At 38.1% G+C, this 10390-nt stretch overlaps 1 pseudogene across 1 annotated transcript; it reads right to left on the minus strand.

The window, feature by feature from the left end:
- Nucleotides 1-268: 268 nt before the first annotated feature.
- LOC149053874 (tyrosine-protein kinase transmembrane receptor Ror2-like) lies at nucleotides 269-5934 on the minus strand (annotated as a pseudogene). Its single transcript, XR_016180110.1, has 11 exons — nucleotides 5924-5934; nucleotides 5340-5787; nucleotides 4547-4567; nucleotides 3349-3600; nucleotides 2547-2843; nucleotides 2070-2185; nucleotides 1919-1963; nucleotides 1658-1817; nucleotides 1315-1493; nucleotides 1111-1233; nucleotides 269-455 (listed from the first exon to the last, which is right to left on the minus strand). The product of XR_016180110.1 is annotated as a tyrosine-protein kinase transmembrane receptor Ror2-like (transcript).
- Between the last annotated feature and the right edge of the window lie 4456 nt (nucleotides 5935-10390).

The following is a 10390-nucleotide window of genomic DNA, read 5'->3' on the forward strand; positions in this document are numbered from 1 at the left end:
CCATCTGTCGCAAAACAGCACTATTAGGTCATTTTACAATAAAAACAAATTTCTTCTTACGGAAATATAATTCCAAATTGCAATGACACCATAACCCCACCAACATTACTACATCTCGATAAAACTAATATATCTTGGAAAGCATGTATTTGATATAGCACCTGAGCTATATTTTTACATTACAACAGTTCATATGCTTAAAGTACTCGACTTGTTCTCAGAGTTCTGACGAGGGAAGTATCTGCTGATTGATTTCAATGGAAAACACTCAGAGACCATAAAATAGCTTCAAAGTTTAATCAGTTATTAGGACCCCTATTCGCTAATAGTAAGTAGCTTTACAATTTTAACTTTTCCTCATAATTCCTTACAGAGTTAACTTACACATCTGTTTTAGTATTTTACGTGTAATCCTCCAAAGACTCAAGAGCCATTCAGCGCACCGGTAACAGTATCTTTTTTGGAAGAAAACATTTAAAGCATGGTTTGAGTAAAAACAATTCGGTTTAAATAATACTAAAGAATAGCAGGTAGGGAAATCGTGAATTTTTATAGTTGTATGTTGAGACTACACTGGCCTAGGGAGATAAAACTGAGATTGCAAGGAGTATGTAAAGAGCAGTTTCTGGAAATTTCTAGAATGCTAACTGACGGTGACATGGATACTCGAACCTTCTAATGACATACCATGGAACATTCTAGAAAATTCTGTTAGGTTTTGTGATAAGTATGTAATTCTACAAAGTAGTTGTGTTGTAAGCTTCTAGAATTTCCAGAATACGTTAGAGAATTGTTATTGTTTTCATTGTTATTGCTTTAATTTCATAAGAGTCGTTTCTTCGTAAGATTTAACTTAAGACGAAGTTCGAAGATCGCTTTGATATTCATTTTAGACGTGTTGTTTAATAAAGTAGTTGGGTTTGTAGGAGTATAGTGTTCTTTCTGTCGGTTAACGTATACTGTAACACTTCAAAGGGGGAAGAATCTTTGCAATGCGATGTCGCTGGAACTACGAATTTTAGCATGTTTTCCATGAAATAAAAAATTAAAAAATACTTTGTCGTTTTAACTACTCTCCCCATTTTTTAAACACGAGAATACTGTCCATACCCCGGATGTACTTTCGTATTCACCACTTTCGTACACATCACGTGACAGGCCGAAGTTGGAAACCATGGCAACATTCTCCTCGCCAAGAAGCACGTTTCTTGCTGCAAGGTCACGATGAACACACTAAGAAAGAGAAGCCAAATAAGAATCAAATAATCCTCTAGAAAGGAAATATTTTTCTGAATTCTTTATTGTATCTCGTACCTTTTTGCTGGCCAGGTGAAGCATTCCACAAGCTACATCTCTTGCAATCTTCACTTTGTGTTGGGGCGTGAAGATCATTTCGTTTTTCCGAACATTGTAATATGGATTTTCTCTATTCTTCTTCAGTTGGTCCAACAAACAGCCATTCGGGGCCAAAGTGACAATCACCAATACTGGCTCTAAAAATTTGCGACAAAGTTAAATATTAAAGTTCTGAGGCAAAAATTGCACTCAAGTGTTGAACTGTTTGTGTTGCATAATTGGGAATTTATCATTACAAAGAAGGATGAAAGTGGAAAGGAAACTGCACGTAGAACATCAATAAATATCAACTAAAAGTTACCAGTCTTCGTACAAGCTCCAATAAGACTAAAGACATTAGGATGTTCACCAACTGTGACCATGACTGTAAGCTCGTTAATCAGGTCCCGTCTCTCTGTTTCTGTAACAGAAAGACACTTTATTCTGAGGGAAGCAAAGTTAATTTTCATATGAAATGTTATCTAATTGATAAGTGGCAAATTTAGCCTTTCAATGGCCAACGAAGTCTTTAAACGGGAATTAAAATAGTTTCTAGATCTTACCTAAAATGTATAGTTATGACGTTATATATCTTCAACATAGAAGACTCGTTGAAGTGGTGTTTTATCTAAAAGAAAAAAAAAGTTTTTTTCAAAAACAGAGCATGCAAAAATTTGAAAGCACTACTTTGTCATACAACAATCAAATTTTTTACCAAACCAATTGTTTCTTACTCAAATTCTAATGAGTTCAGCCATTTCCAAGAACCTTTTACTGCTACTGTTGAGCAGATCCCTGCTAAAATCAGAATCTATAATCAGCTGGAGGTCAACCTCTAATATTTCCTCACCTGAAAATCAACCAAAGAACATAGGGAAGTGATAACAAGACAAAAAAGGAATTACAGATGAATGAAAAAGGAAGAGCAAATTATGAACTAAAAATTTGTTTTACTGGTTAAAGATTTCCAAACAGTAACATACGGCTAGTTTAATGCTAAAAAAGGTTGAGACTCTCAATTATAAAAGCGGAAAAGAGAAATATGATACGAGTTTCCACCCGTCATAATCAGTGGCATTCGACCTCATTTCCCCACTCATGATAATATAGTTACAGCATCTGCTTGCAACGTGTCATTGGCACCCAGATATCAACAACGCCCTCAAATATCAACTGTCAATTTAATTGAAAGTAGTATATACCCAACATACCAGAAGATAGAGTTTTTAAATCAAGGACCGTGCTACTTCGCCCGTGGCCAATTTCATTGAACCCATTGACCATAATCTCGTATGCTGTGTTTGGACGGAGCTTTTTAATAACATCTTGAGTCAAGTTGCTCGTTGTGTTTGCTTCATAATAGAGCTCGGATCCTTCGCTCCGGTATCGAATCCGATATCCCAACAGTTTTTCTTCATGACGAGAAGGAGGTATGCCCTTCCAAGAGATTAAAATGGCTGTTGAATTAAGAGGATGGCCTCTAAGGAAAGTGGGAGCCTCTTCTGGAACTGGCAACAAAAAAAATAAGTAAAAATACTCTTGATCTCTTAAACATTTTGGTCCACAGTAAAGAAGAGTGTGTTCCTTTGGTTGATCTGGAGCAGAATCTGGAGTCCGAGAGGACTGAGATCATCCTACATCAAGGCAATCAATAAATGATCTAGATCTCTGAACCAGGATCTTTCAGCTGCTTGGTTTATACCATGATCAAAGAAAGCCTGGTAATTAGTCTGCTTGAGTCTGCTCTTGATCTGCGTTTTCTCTAAGTCCGACCTTGGGTAATATTGTGAAATCTTCTATAAAATTTGTCTGCGCATAAAACAAAGCGAAGGAAATGATGTCACAGAATGTAACATCCTAAATTGTTTTTCGTCAGTATCTGAATAATATGTCTGTAAATTATGTTTTAAAAAGAATTTTAAAATGATTTTTGAATTACATTTATACTTTCAATATTCTATTTCCCTCGTGCTCTTCGGCTCTCGCGCAAGTTCTCTTTATGACTAAATTTACCTCTAAAGGGACATCGAGATTCGTTGCAGTATTCTCATCGAACATTTGGGTCAGTGGTAAAACACCATGGTCCATCCGGGCCACTACTGTCCGGGTTACGACACATGTTCGAGTCATTTTTGGAATCAGCGACATCTTTAGGAATCCGCCAGTGACGATGAGGACACTGAGATTTCCACGACTGACATTTACGACCAGATTGAGTGACGTTCATGTTGCCACGGTAACCAACTCCCACACCGTAGAAACAATCTGAAATAAATCGCATCTAGATGTTAAGGTACTGTCAACATAGAGGTCGGTACACACGAGGGGACTTGTAGCAGGGATTTGTTTTAGGGACTAGTCCGCTGCACGGTTAACACGATGGGACCAGTTGTGGGGACAAGTCCCCTGAAGATTTTACCTGCTGGGACCTGTTTCACATCGAGATAGCAAAACCCAGGGCGCTTTCACTGAAATTCAGCGAACAAGGAGCGATCCTAAACAATGGAATCGAATTTAGAAAATTAACTCCAAACAATTGTAGGACACGCTCACGTCAGAAAGCAGCATCTCTTCCATTTACAAAATTGGTCAGGCATTTACAATTTTGAGAGCATTTGCTTTTTTCGACTGAGGTTCTGTATGCTACTCTTCCAGAACTGAAAAACAGCAGCTATTAAAAAAAGGCCGCCATATTGAAACGGAGCATGAAAGGGGTTATGGGAACTTAAATACTGATCAGTGATTTGATTACTTTCATTTGGTCACAATTACAAGGACCTGTCACTTTAACAGTTCATACACAGGAACCTGCATAATTTGGGGGAACAAGTCTCAAGAACTTGTTGATATCGTGGACCACATTTTGTTACCTGCAACTACATTTGTCAGTGAAACTGGGTAGTTCACACGAAAGGACTTGGTCCTCGGGACTAGTCACAGGAACTAGTTGCAGGGACTAGTCCCTTCGTGTTTGTCAACCTCATAGAACTTGAAGAGCTACACCGTGGAGTGATGTCGACTGGGATGGCGAGAAGCCTGGATAAAATGTTAGTTACTTTTACGTCATCGCTTGAAGCATAACTTAACATGTATAGAAATCATCTATTTTTTTTTATCAAATCTTGATCTTTTTGTTCAAAGCACTATGGACGCATCAGACAGCGTTCGATTAGAGATCGTAAAATAACAATTCAGAACATTAATAACAGACCTGTACTTTCAGTGTCATCACCTATGGGAAATGGAGAAAAGCGAGAGTAGTTGAGGTCAGAAAATATAAAATTATCTCATCGACATGATAGGCTAAAAATGTTACAATTATTTCCTAGCGTTCGATTTTTTTATAGGTTTGTGTCTTCACACAAGCCAATGCACGTGGCTCATATGCTGCCGGAGCGTTCCTATTTTTCGTGACATTAATTAACAGCTATTTACCGAAGTGGAGGTGGCTACTGGAGGATATTTACTGAGCTGCGAAGCGGCGAGATAAATATCCACCGCTAACTACGACACTGTGGTGAATAGGTATTTTAGTATATGCTAAAATAGAAGGATGATATAACGCAAAAAGATGATTTTAACTCATTTATTCCTGCATAATATTTTCATTATTCACCTCCGATCAACTCGGGCGCAAATTCCGCCCGAGTTGATCGGAGGTGAATAGCAAAGGATAGTTGGGGATGGAGCAGCCAATCAGAGTGCGCCTCCAACGCTATCTACTGTTTTTGTACATAATAAGTATTGATTTTCCCCAAAGATGTGATTCAAATCCATCGCGGGTAACCTCTCCCCCTCCTCCCTCTGCACTTGGGAAATCGCCGGTACCCATTATTACACCTGGGAGGAAAGAGGCACCACATGGTGCAATATATCTTCCCTCAGACACACAGCGCAGGGACCCTGTTAAACCCAAAGGGTTCTTTAACTCTCAAACAACATGACCAGATTACGAGGGTAACTTGTTCAAATAGAGGAGTTAATGATGACGTTGCAATACCTACCAGGAAGATCGTACCATTGATAGCACTCAGGAGCATCGCCACCATTAGCAGAAGCAAATTTAGAGCTCGAGCAATTTGCCAAGTCTACATAGCGTTGAAAGATCGGTATATCTCTGATTAAGGCCATTTCCCTTTTGCAGACGACTTGCAAATATTCGCATGAGCTGCGACAAATAGGGCGTTCTTTAGGCTGCACCAATGATTCATCACAATTAGGGAAACCATAGACACAGAACAAGTCTTTAAGTGGGATCCTGCACTCCGGTGTGATCTCAAGAGCGTCGAAATAACCCTTAAAGTTCACAGCTTCCCTTTCACCAGTATCCAATGTGGACTGATCACCATAAACGTATAGACTACTGGTTATATTTTTACGCCTTTATACTCGTAAAATATACAAGAAGCGTTTCTTGCGGAGGCATTCACCGGAGGAAATGCTGGAATGCAGCTAAAGATATAGAAAAAATGAAAAGGAAATGATGAAGAGGCATATAAATGAATGAATAAACAAATAGATAAAACTGAAACAAAAAATAATATACAGAGTACTTAGCTTTAGCACTTCAGTGGAATGTTAAGCATACCAACCTTGCATTAGAATGCCCTTGAGTGAGGTAATTTTCTGTTTATCGGTAAAAGAAAGTAAAGGGAATGATTATTAAAACCCATGACCTCGGTGAAACTGGTGCAGCGCTCTACCAACTGAGCTAACAAACCAACTGTTGAATCCAGATAACCCTTCGAAGTGGTGAATAATGGCTGTAAACATGTGAAAATCATATGTGTGCACTGCGGTTGAAGAAACGAATATAGAATCGATCCTCGCAGTTATGAACACTACTGAACTAGTAGTTGAAGTGAGGCCTGAAAAAAATTCAGGCCCGTAAAATTCGTAAAAAAGTGGACAAGCTCAAGGAAACCGAAATGTATGAAGCTAATGAAAGTAAACTCTACACATGATACATATTTTTGTGGTAGTCCCAAGTATCCTCAGCAGACGAGGATTCTGTCTCGCCTTAAACTTTGTAGAAATTCATTTGCCGTCAATAGCTTTTCAATGCTATCTTCCTCCTCCAAGAGTAAAATGTCGCTATCATGTATTATCACTTGGCTGTGAGCAGCATAGCATCTGAATCAAAAATAAAAATAACTTTTTCTACCAACCACAGCGAACAAAGATTGCGCTCAAGAAGGTAAAAATAACTATGGTCCAGACTTGAGTCATTTCTATGTTGTAAGGTTGGTTACCAGTGGAAAAACTTCAATCTAATTTAAAGATGTAAAGATAAATAAGAAAATTAATTCCTTATCGTACAGTCAATAACTTTGATACAAAACGAATAAACATTTTAAAAAACTGAGCAAACTGAAAGAGAGCGATTGATCAGTAAACTCGATATGCGGAAAGACATGAATATCTATAATTTAGAATCGAGCCATTACATAATACCAGACTGTCAGTCGTTATCCTCAACCGGTTGAATTAGATCGTTAAGTTGAAATAATCTGCATGAACATACTTCTAACGACTGCTACCATTCTTCTCCAGATATAAGTGAATCTAATAATATATTCACTAATCAATAATCTAATAATCCAATGTAAGTGAACCTAGATGTTATTCTTTCCTAGGGCATAATTATCTTCTATAGACGACCTGCGGTCACTAATGGCACAACAGAGTTCAGTAGCGCAGAAAATTGAAAATGATGTTCGCAGCACGTTAAATGCCAATTTGCTGAAGGGCAAATCTGACTTTTCACACACCACGTGGTTTGCCTTCGTGGATATTCTGTTTGAGAATCGCTTTCTTGTTGTATGAGATCAGTTCGTCTCCTATCGTGGCGGATATTGGTTTCTAAGTGGAGCTGAAATATGCTTAAAAATACAGTCACCGCTGCAAATGAGTCTAACTCAGTTGGGCAAACAAAGTTGTTCTTCACAGCCGTTCCTGACGCCAAACTGATCACCCCACAAGACTATCTATTAAGTTAAGAGTCTACTACTTATCAACTCTCTGATAGATATGGTATTCCTCTGCGAATCAAAACAGGATAAACAATACTCTGCCGAAGCGCTGGATCCTGTTTCATAACCAGCCCGCCGTGACGTGACGTTTCAGTTAAACTAGGAAAAACACGTCGTTGTAAATAAACTAAATGCAAATGTGTGTCAGCCTTCTAAAATGAGAGCAACGCTCGATACAATTTTTGAAGAAAATTCATTTATCCTTTGTAACACAGTATTCGAGTAATTTTGCTCGCATGCTTGAACGAAAATCACTCATGACTTTGAATACCTTCTAGCTGACTACTGCCTTACCTTACAAGGCCTTTTTTTTTCGGTTCCACCCTCTGATACTTTACGATGATATTCACCACTAAAGCTTAAGTTAAAAAAGCTGATAGCGAATGAACAGCTAAGCGAGTAACACTGACTTTCCTGCCACCTTTCAGTTTCAGAACATAACACAAGGTCATCGGGGTTGGTCTGCGCAGAGGCGGAAATTACAGAAACTAATCCTCTCCATTGTTTCCTCTACTTAGTTCGTCACGGAAGCCAAATAACGCATTCATTCATGATCTGTCTTAAATGCGACACGCACTCAAAACGATGCAAAATAGTTAATTCAGCAGTCCCCTGAGTAAGATTTTTAATTGACTAAACGAACTTTTCAAATGGTAAAGTAACTCATTCAACCACAAAGAAGAATCAGTTGACTCTATTTAAGCTCCAATAAATGTGCGCATGCTAACAGATTTTTTATATCTCGAAAGGTCAAACTTTCTTCTCCCTTTGTTCAAGTGAATGTTATGTCATCGAGCAAAGCAACTCACGCAACCACAAAGAATACTCATTGATCTTGCTCAAGCTCAAATAACACTGTGTAGGGTGAAAGCATCTAAACAAATATAAGGTAAGAATGATCATAAAAAGGTGGGTAATGAAAAAGTATGTTATTAAAGGATCTGTCACAATGGCGTTAATTTACCTCCGAGCCTCATTGATCTCAGAGTAATAAGTGGTTTCAGAAAAATCAGTTCTAAATTTTTTTTTACTGTCCAATGTATTTGTTGGTACTTAGAATATTTCTATTTGTAAAAACCAACAAATTGATATCAGGAGGTTTGCTCTAAGTGGTTTCAAGGATTAGTAAAATAGACCAGACGTGACGTGACGTGACGTGACGTGAGTTCAAGTGAAGTGAAGTGAAGTGAAGTGAAGTGAAACGAAGGAAACGAAAGTAGAAGCAAGTACACTTCCGCCACAGTTAGACATAATTCATGGTTTCACTTCTGTGGTGGTTAGTTTTTTTTTCCCTTGTTTTTGATCGAGAACGAAACACAGAGTCCATCGGAGCATTCTTGTAACGCCGAGTTTTAGGAAGCATATTAGGCACATAAGCACATATAAGCAAAATACCTACAAGAATATTTATTTTCGTAAAGCCACAGCAGTTTTAGAACTTAACTGTATGGTTTTCACTCCTTATCAGAGGAAAATAAACTTTTAACCGCATGATTTTGGCATTGGAGGAAGTTGGATCCAGCTCTCTTCCACCACTCAACCACCTTTTCTACACACTTTTTTGATTCTGGATGCATTTTCAAGCTTCGAAACATCTACCATTTGCACTTGGTGGGATGACTGTCAAGCGTTCTCGTTCGCTGTCTAGCACTACGTTGGACATGAATTTTGACCCAGCCGTGATATATCGCGATCAGTAGTCTTCAAGTGAGTTGATTGATGAGCACAAAGATTGATTCTTACGTCAAAGATAGGCAAAGCTTTTGATGGCCTAGGTAAATTATTGAAAGGAAGCCGACGAAAGCCCCGAGAAACAGGTTGCAATAATTTATTTGTTCGCTGTTTTATATCATTCCGTATCATTTGGCAATTATTCACTGAAGTGGAAGTGATTAGGGGTGGATTTTTGACGAGCTAGGTAAATATCTACTTATTTCACCGCTACCGAGGTGAATAATTGCCATACTACATACCTTACGGAAACCACCAAACCCCTTTTTTTTACTCTTGACTTTCCATTTTGCATTTTCGGCAGCTCGAAAATAAATATTACTTGCCTATCACTTCCGAACTAGCCAATCAGCGCGCGCGAAAAGCACTATTCGTCGGTATGTGCAAATACTTAAGATGATCGATTTAGTTATTGAGGAGATTGAGCTCGTTAGCAGGCTACATAATTTAGACATAACAGGAAAATTCCGGCCCCCTTCATGAATCAAGTATCAAAAAACTCTACCGTTTTTAATGAATCACTACCAATGTTTGTCTTCAACAGATCGCCTTAAAACGTTGCATCTTTCCATACATTGACATCATTATAGATTAATTTAAAAATTCCTTTGGGATTTATAACAGAAGTATTTCTTGTTATTATTCTTTTTAGTCACATTTACATTAATCAACTATACAGACGTATCTTGAAACAGAAAAAGGTCAATTCTTGTTTATACTGAATAAAGCACAGGACGAAATATCAAGAATCCGTAAACGGAATAAAGGGGGTAACTTTCTAAAGAACTGTGATGTTGCGTCGGTGGGAGAGTATAAGAAGGTAGTTCGGTATTATCAACTGATTTGATAGCGTAAATTGGCCACCGTTAAGAGTATCAAAGCTGACGTTCCTGACGAAAGGCTAACACTTGAAACGTCATCTTTGAAACTCTTAACAGTGGCCAATTTACGCTATCGACTCAGTTGCTAATACCAAATTACCTTGAGTTATCTACACTTTTTACTATAAATCTCAATCAAAAGTCCTTGAATAAAGAGACCGCAACACTCTCATCCTGTGTGTGTATCGAACCGTTCAACTCAATCTTCCTTCAGCTTGGACAGAAGTATACAGCTCAGAAGTTACATAATTCTGATAAGGACTAATGCTAAGCTTAATTACTCTCGGACATCCGGTGAAAACTGAGGCTAAACTATTTGTACACAAAATTAATAATGTGTTTATCTCAGCACATTTCGTTTGAAGACAGCTGTTGCACAATGGACATTCCTGGTCTAACCAGGTCTTCTTA

Source organism: Pocillopora damicornis, chromosome 1, assembly GCF_964200805.1.
Source record: "Pocillopora damicornis chromosome 1, jaPocDami1.2, whole genome shotgun sequence".
Classification (NCBI taxonomy): Eukaryota; Metazoa; Cnidaria; class Anthozoa; order Scleractinia; family Pocilloporidae; genus Pocillopora; species Pocillopora damicornis.